The sequence below is a fragment of the Macaca fascicularis genome, chromosome 13 (assembly GCF_037993035.2).
Source record: "Macaca fascicularis isolate 582-1 chromosome 13, T2T-MFA8v1.1".
Classification (NCBI taxonomy): Eukaryota; Metazoa; Chordata; class Mammalia; order Primates; family Cercopithecidae; genus Macaca; species Macaca fascicularis.
The window spans coordinates 14,065,203-14,074,215 of NC_088387.1; the positions used below are offsets into that span (position 1 = coordinate 14,065,203).

The 9,013-nt window shown below is 50.4% G+C and overlaps 1 pseudogene; it reads right to left on the bottom strand.

Moving 5' to 3' along the window:
• Positions 1-2,562: 2,562 nt before the first annotated feature.
• LOC135966942 (protein FAM90A5-like) lies at positions 2,563-5,554 on the bottom strand (annotated as a pseudogene).
• Between the last annotated feature and the right edge of the window lie 3,459 nt (positions 5,555-9,013).

Consider the following 9,013-nt stretch of genomic DNA (forward strand, 5'->3'; position numbering starts at 1 on the left):
ATATCTGTCCCTCCTGTGACCTAAGAAGAACAAGTGGCAGACATGCAGCCAGGTAGTTAGAGGTGCCACAGTGTTAGGAGATAAACATCTGTCATAAGCAGTGCTTCTTTGAATCAGGTGTGACACAAGTCTTGCATCCCTTGCATGGACTCCTTCCCCGTTATCCTGCTGTCCTACCTCATGAAGGTGAGTGGGGGCTAGGTGGTGGGCAGTCCCAGGATGAGGTACACTTTGCCTGCAGTGTTCCCACATGAGTTCCAAGGTAGCCCAGGTGATCATCCATGAACTTTGTATTTTCCTTATGCTTCTTGTCTTTGCCTTTGAGGAACAAGTTTCATTGGACTCTGAGTCCAAACAACTCATGTATCCCTATATCTTCACATTGTCCTTCACCTAAGGGAATCTCTAATCTCTAATGCCTTTGTTTTATTATTACTATCAATATTATAATAATTAACATTGTCGTTATTAACTCCATTGTTGGTTTTCAGTTATTTTTATTCATGGAGTTAATATGAATTATTCTTTTGTGGCTACTTACACCAAGATGAAGATAATGTATTAGTTCAGGAAGAATCTGCATTCTGAAGGTGAATAGAAGTTCACACTACAGATGGGCAGACACATGCCCTCCCAATTCCTGATGGACCTCCTAGTGCCTCCTAGACCTAAGGGGTCTCCTGCAATGCTCCAAGATGCCACCAAGGCAGGGATCTGCTTGTGCATGCCTGAGAGCATTCAGGATGAAGTGAGGCTCTGGAAAAATGCACGAGTTTCCACATAATCCCCAAAAACCTTACAGGTGAACTGGATGCCACAGAAACAGGAGTGGTCATTGACACAACAAAGTCACCAAAATTGTTTTGAAGTCAATTAGGAAACCCAGGAATCACTCTTGCTGCCATTAAGTGGAAGAACAGGAGCCTGTGAATGGCATCCTTGTCCTGCCTGAAACTCCACAGATATTTCTATGTGGCCTCAGGTACCAGGAATCTCCGTGATTTTCAGAAAGGCAGGGACAGCTTATGCCAGCCCATCCCTCTGCAGAATGTGCCCCAGCGGATCAGAGGATGGAACCATCATGGACTGCACAAAGGCTCAAGGCCAGCTTCCCAGACCTGCCTGTGACTCTAGGTAAGTTCTGAGTCCACGTGGGTGCCAAGGAAAGGTTAATGATGACCTGGAAAGATGGGACAAGCAGACACCACCCCTAAACAATCTACAGGATTCTAACTTCAGCAGGAAGCCAAAGACCAGCTCATACCACACTAGTGCACCTTGAAAACCCCTGAATGCAATGCCGCTCTGCAGAGAATTCAACAAAGAAGTTTTTGCATTCTAGGCTGCATTTTACAGTGCTTCTGGACACGTGATCAGAAATTGAACATTGGTATATCTAACTCTGACATTTTTCACAAAATAGTTTTTTTAAATGAGGTAATATAGACAAAATATAATATAACCATATGTATTATATGCCAAAATATGCTTCACTGGCATCAAGTAGACTCACTTTGAAATACAATCTAGGACAACCTCCATTTTCAGAGTATTTTCTTTTCGAAAGTGAAACTCTCCCACCAAAAACCAACAACATCACAGGCTTTTGCCTCCAACAAACCGACAAAAAACCAATACATTTATTCTACCACTGTGAAATGGACTGCGGTGCAACACATACGTGTGAAACCCCACATGTGGCATCGCCGTGAGCCAAATGGGGACTCGTGGTGTAAGCAACACTCCTCACGTGTTAGTGTGCGTGAGATTCACTTGGCGGAATTTGACTAGGTGCGTGTTGGTAGAGTGGGGCTGAGGTTCTCTTGCCCCTGTGGATGCTTCAGAAGTCACAGGTCCTGCGAAGACCTGCGGTCCCCTCAATCAACTCTGTTTCGGAGACAAAATGACTTGGATTGCTGACAAGTCAAGAAATTTTCAAGCCCTTGGAAAATCAGTTACACACAAACACGGAATGAAAGTCAAAAGAGAGTACGTCATCTTTTTGAGAATTTTATTCACTTCAAAACAAATTAAACACACCTATTTCCAATGGCATTCCAGAGCCCAATTTTCGAGGCTGAGGAAACACCCCAGGAACGCTTTGTGCAGAACGCTTCACAGCGTCCAAAACACTGCTGTCAGGGCGGGGCACAGCTGAAGGCCTGCATCTCTCAGGGTTCCCTAACTGTTCCCTGATTCAGTCATCTAGAGAGCAAATGCACAGTCATTCCCCAGTTTCCTACTGACATCACAGCGGAAGTCTGACTCCCACGCGTCACCGTCACCCAGTTTCTGAGGCAACGAATCATTGGCACAGATGCTTCTGGTGGCGGGTTTCCGGAGCGCCCTGCGAACTACAATGTCCCTCACCAGAATTCGATGAGGCAGAGTCTCTGCATGTGGTCCCTGCCTGGCCTGGGCTCCAACATCCCCAGAAGCACCACAGCTGGGGAGTTTGGGAGTCACCACACACAGTCTGCTCTCTGCTCTGTGCTCCTTAGTCCCACAGACCCCTCCAAATCACGGGAGCTGGATGCAATGGAGCCCTGGCCACCTGTAGTCTCACTCCAGGTCAGAATCGCTGTCCTCTGAGGAGGAGGAAACCTGAAGGTCCTCATAGAGGACACTCAGGGGGACAGGAACACAGGGAGCCTCAGACTTCTCTGAGACATGACGGCTGTGAGCGAGGAAGGCTCCCGGCTTCTCAGGAGAGGGAAACAAGGGAGCTGTCAGGAGGCTGGAGCTCCACCATCCGTTTTCCAGTCTCCAGAAGAGCATTCTGAGAGGCTGGGCCCCATCGTGGCTGGCCGCTGGGTGATGGGACATGGTGCAGGCCTGGGCAGTAGGCAGGCAAGGTCTGCTGTGCGGAGGCTGCCGGTCGCTGCTGGGCACCTGGGCGGGTGTCCTCCTGCTCATCTGGGGCGACGGACTTGGTCTGAGTTCGGTTGCAGCTGGCGGAGGTTGGAGAGTCTCCGGGGCCCCCAGCTCACCTCCCTGGATGGCATTTTCGGGCATCTGGAAGGGACCCATTCTCGGTTTCTTGGGGAAGTTCAGGCAAGCCTGAGTCGGAGCCTGGGCAGGTCTCTTGGCTCCTGGCCTGAAACTGAGATTGGAGCCGAGGCCCAAGCTGTGTGTGTCGGCTGGTGGGCAGGGCTGTGAGGTCACCGCAGGACGTTTGTCTTGTGCCTGGGGGCTGATGACCCGGATCAGGCCGTGGGGCTTGGAGGCAGCCTGGGGAACTTCTCGACGGCCACCCTGAGGCCTGCTGTGTGTCGGCTTCCTCACGACGAGAGGCTCCGGGCCCTGCTGCCTGACTCCAGGCTGAGGGATGTCGGCCACAGCCCCTGTCTGTCGTTCCTTTGGTCGGAGACTTGACGAGGAGCTCAGACTGGCTTTTCTGAGGGGAGACAGTGAAGCCAAGATGGATACCGTGTCAGACATTTTCGTAGCTGAGCCATCAGTGAGGGCACGGTCCACGCGTGGCCTCTTATTAGTTGCTTGGACCGGCATTGGCCTGCTTGCAACCTGAAAGAAAGGAGACCACACACGTTAGAAGTTCCTCGGCATCGAGCCAACATGGAAATCAACCACATCCAAAGACAAGGTGTACACAGCAGGAAATTCTTAATACGGTAAGTACAGGCGGTCCTTGGAAGTAGGGACAGATCCTCAAGGTGAGTGCTGATCGGGGCAAGACCCATGAAAAATGCACTCTCGAGCTATGATCTGAGAATACCATTTTTCTAAAGACTGTGTCTTGGGCATTCACTGGATCAAAGCGCCTCCACTCAGCCTTCCATGAAGTGGGACGGACTAATGCCCTTCTGAAGGCAGGTCGGTGGCTCAAGGGTTCCCAGGACGTCTTTTCTGAAAACATGCATGTTCCTGGGGTGAGCCGCCTCCATGTTTGGGGCCCCTGAGGGACTAATTTCCTCACGCCGCTAGGAAGACGTTGTTGGCAGGCTTGCCATCATTGCACAGAGAGAAAGCAACAGGAAATACGGCATCTTCAGATGCCTTCATCTGGAATCAAATGGACCTGGAAGGATCATGGAGTCCCTGACCCCAAGAAGGCAGGAAGAAGGGTTCCCCGATCCCCTCACACACACGGGAACCTGAAAGGAAATCAACCAGGGTGACCCAGAGGAGAAAAAGACCAGGGGCCCAGGGTGACACTCACCCTCAGATAATCACAAGATTCCATGGATTCTTTTCGATTTGGCGGCAGCTTCTCCGGAGGTGTCCCGGAAAAGATCTGCAGGAGAGCCTTCCTCTGCAGGTCTTGTTGCCTGCAGAAGAGAAAAAGTTCAGGCCCTGCCCCCTGGTTCTCCCCAGGAGACAGGGAGAACCCTGTCTGGGGCCCAGTCCCGTTCTGTGTTTTGTGATACATAAATGGAACTTTTGCGCCCTTTCCGCCTCTGCACCTTCCCTCATGTGCCAACCTTCCCATCCTGCTGGTGGCCCTCTAGGCTTCCCAAGTAAGTACTGTCATTTGGATTCCGTTGCTTTTCCCCCTGTCATGGGGAACCCGCACGAAGCGCCCCCGCCTCTCCACCGTCCCTGAATCTCCCAGAGCCAAAGGAGCTCCCGGATGGGGAACCCGGGAGGACACGGAGCTCTGGTCTGTTTCTCTGCAGCGTTCCTTCCCTGTCCCAGAGACGGAAAGGCACACGGTGTGCGGGTGCAGAGACACTGTGTCCTTAGGTGGCAGTACCCTAAGGGTGGTGAAAACCCCTCCCACTGCTCACCTTGGTCTCGCTTCCTTCTCTCCCTTTTCCTTGTTCAAGGGCCCAGGGTTCCTTCGAACCTGGGGCTTCCATGGTTTCCGGTTTTCCTTCCCTTCCTTTCTCCCAAAGGTCTGGGGAACCAGGGCTCCGTTCCAGCACTTCATGGGGCACCTGGTACTTCTGGCCGTGTGGCCAAAGGCCCGCAGTTTTTGCACTTGACCTGTGGGTGGAAAGGAAGTGATGCCAGTGAATGAGCTGAAGCCACAGGCAGTGATCCAATGTCAACATTGAGACGGATTGTGAATTCAGAACTGAGTGAGGATTCCAAAGCGGGGACACCGGCATGGGGGCCCTTAAGTGGCGGGAGGGTTCGGTTACGATGTTCCCTCCCAAAGCCCATGTGACGGAGGAACTCTCAAAGGAAGGACTCAGGGTTCTAGCGGGGACGATCATGAACCCGATGTCCACAACACAGCCCAACCTGGCTACACAGGATTCTGAGTGGAAAGGGAGGTTACTCCCAAGAGTCTCTCCAGGGACCTGTCGGGCCGGGGAGGAGGTCCCAAGCCAGGCCCACCTTGGATGGGAAAAGCAACCCGGGTGGTGCTGGCAGAACTCTTTGGAATCCAACCCAGTCTCTGAGGACCGTGTGACACTCGCCCCCTCCTCCCCCCTCGATACCCAAAAGATTCCAAGGCTAGACATACCCTGGGATCTTCTTCATCGGGTGGGGGAGCCCTTGGCCCAACTGGGGCCCTCTGCTGCTTCTGGAGGGTCTGGGCTCTCACGAGTCCGTTTGCCCCACTTTTGGGGTCACGACGTGCCATCTTCTTCGTCTCCTGGGCGTTTTATGGCCGCCTTTTTCAGGGGTTGATGGTTGGGTCACCTGAATCACACACAAACACACACAAAGCGATGGTTAGGCACATTGGATATTCACACACCCACAAGAAACCCTCAGCTAATTCCATGACGGTGTGGTCATGAGGAGACCTCACCACCCGTCGGTCAAATCTGTGGATCACAATGTGGTGTGTGCATCCTCAGATATTGTGTGTTCCTCTGCCGTGACTACCTGGTCCAAGAGTAAACTTTGCCTGCCACATGGCCCACGGCCTAGGTATGTGGAGTTGGAGTTGAGATTTCAATCCCAACCAAACAACTGATTCTGGAGACTGGACTTAGGTCTATCACCATTCACTCCAGTAGAAGACACAATGATTCTCTCTCCCCTGAGGGACAAAAGAATAGAAGCTACAGGGCATGGCCGATGTCACCCCTTGGCAGGTCTGCTTGAAGGCAGGGATAAGGGATGCTTCCTATCAGAACTCAAATCACTACTCTTGCCGTTTCATTAGGCAACTTCCAAACACAAATTCATCGAGAGAAGTTATCTCCCTCTCTACCACACTAGCAGGTGATGGTCTTTCCTGCTCTGTCTTTTTGGCTTTAGCTCCAGCCCCTCTTTATTTATTTTTCTGGTATTTTACACACGCCATACGAATTCATCTAAACAAACGCTGAACAAGTGGCATATGAATTTCTTACATGGCTAAAGGGCAAACCACCCCTTTTCCAAAGTTCTTTTTCCATTTACCCACCAATTCAGCATGCTGGAATAAATTTCTTTTTGCATTTCCATCTGGCTCTTATCCCAGGCACGGAGATGGAAATGTTTTCTCGCTTTCTGTTCCAAGAATTACGGGTAAGGAGAACACATCCTACCACATCAGCGAGCCCCATTGTGATCTGTTTCTTTCACTCTCCTTTGTCTCTTTTCCCCCAACCCCTCAGGGATTGCGTGAAACAACCAGTCGTTCAGGGAAACTAACCTGAAATTACAGGTCTACTTTCTTTCCTCGGCTGGCGCTCAGATGGACAGGTGAGCTGGCGCTCAGATGGGCAGGTGCTGGAGCAGCCCTGCTGGAAGCGGTGCAGCCTTCAGGAAGCCGGAGGAACGGTCAGAGAGGGACCTTTGCTTTCCAGGTTGCCTTTTATACTGCCTCTGGACCCCTGACGCGAAACGGACCCTAACCTAATCAACTTAATCCAATTACATGACCTGGAAAGGTCTATTTGCCCAGCCCACTCTAAGATGATGTTCACTATGGACAGACATTCTAATACCTACCTGTACAGCTGCAAGCTTTGAAGAATAGATGTTTCCCGTCAGGTATGTAGCACTGGTGCAAGTACCCCTGTCTGGTTTTACATCTTTTTTTTTTTTTTTTTTTAAACAAGGTGCTAAAATAGACACAGTGTAATTGGACCATATTTACTCTATTTCAACGTAGGCCACAGTGTCATCAAGAAGGTACACCTTGACATGCAATCTCGGTCGTTATCCATCTTCAGAGCTTCTCCTTCTTCCCCACAGTAAGTGCGTCAGCAGAAAACCCTGACCACACCCTCACGTGTTTTCTCCTCCAGGAGGCCCTTGGAAACCACCGTGAATTGGACTGTACTGGGAAACCCAGATGAAGAAAGTCAACACCGCTTTGTCCTTCGGTGCCTGGCTCCTTTTTCAGCTCGTCCTGCGGCTCCAGGCATTATGCCTGAAGAGTCTCCAGGACACCGGTGCGGCTCTATTTCCTTGGGTCCCGTTGCCATTTCTCTGGATTTGCGAAGATCCAGCGGACTTTCTGTGGAACTCTCTTGTCGGGGAACGTGGGTGCCACGTCCCCTCATTCTGCCCGTCGTCATCTGCACCTGCACGAGTTAGGGTCCAAGTTCCCTGGACGAGAAGAGACAGGCAGGAGTCGGAATGGTGAACCAGCACACTGGGGGCATTTTCTCACTTGGTCCAAGTGACCCCATGGTCTTCTAGAGCTTTGGAACCAGTCGCGTCCCACTTGACACTACACCCGACTCTCAGTTGCTGAATGTTGTTGGCCCTCTGGCGATCTCCTGTTGGATGAGTTGCACCTGCTGAAACTCGATTTCCCCTGGATTTGCGCTTCATTAATTATTCATGATTCAGGTGGGAACGCCTGCTTACATCCCCCTGTGGCTGTTCTCTGAGCTTTCCGGTCACATCGTTTCCTGCCATGCTCTTTGGTTCATTTTGGTCATGCTCCTTCTGCTGTCAGAGGAGCAGAGAGTTGATCTTGTTGATTCTGGATACTGATAGTTTCTAGGTGATCTGGATAACCAGGGTACGACCCTCAACGGCGGCGGAAAGGGAGCAGCCATTTGGCGTTGCTCAGAAAATCCCACTCAGTTCCCAGGCCTCCTAGATGTGGAATCCTGGTCAGAGTTGTTCCCAGGTCAGAGAACGGAGATAGCCTGTGCATGGTGGGATATCTTTACCTAGAGCTTTCAGTGAGTCTCGACCTCAGCTACTCTTAGGATCGGGGGAGAAGCATGGAAAGGCCCTGTGCTCAGGCATCTGGAAAGAAGACGGGATGAATATTCTACCTCTGAAGTACGTCCCAAATCTGGGAGTTTACTTCCCAGATTAATAGTGTCATCGATAATTATTAAAATTGGTCATTAGTGTTTAATAATTAATCATATTATTACTCCTAATACCGCAGGGTGTGTACACCTACCTTTGATGTCATTCCTAATATCCAGGGAGGGAGAGCATGGTTTTAGTTTTAATATCGCAATAAGCGCACACTCACCCTGTGACACAAATCCTAATATCCAGTGTGGTAGAGTATGACATGACTCCCAACATAGCAATGAATAGACAGCCACCCGGTGATATGGCTCCTTATATTCACGGAAGATGAGTATGATATTAGTCCCAATATCGCAGGGAGGGTACAGGTCTTCTGTGTTATGATTTCTAATATCCAGAGGAGGAGAGGATGATAATAATCCCAGTGTCGTAGGCTGTGTTCACCGGCCCTGTGACATTGTTATTAATATCTTCGAAGGGAGAGGATATTACTCCCAATGTGGCAGGGGGTGTACATCCACCCTGTGATATTCTTTATATTCCAAGGCCGAGAGGTTGATATTACTCCTAGTATCACAGACACTGTACACCCCCGTGTTTTTAATCCCTGCAATATTCGGAGTAGTATCATCCTCTCTTGGGTGGAAATTGGGAACAGTATCACCGGGGGCGTGTACACACCCTGCGATATTGAAAGTAATATCATCCTCTTCCCTCCTGGATCATGGAAACAACATCACTGTGGGGGTGTACACTTTCTGCGATATTGGGAGTAACATTATCTTCTGTGCCTTGGATTATTAAGGATAATATCACGGGGGCATGTGTACATCTTCTGCAATATTGGGAATAATATTATCCTCTCTCCCCCTGCATATTA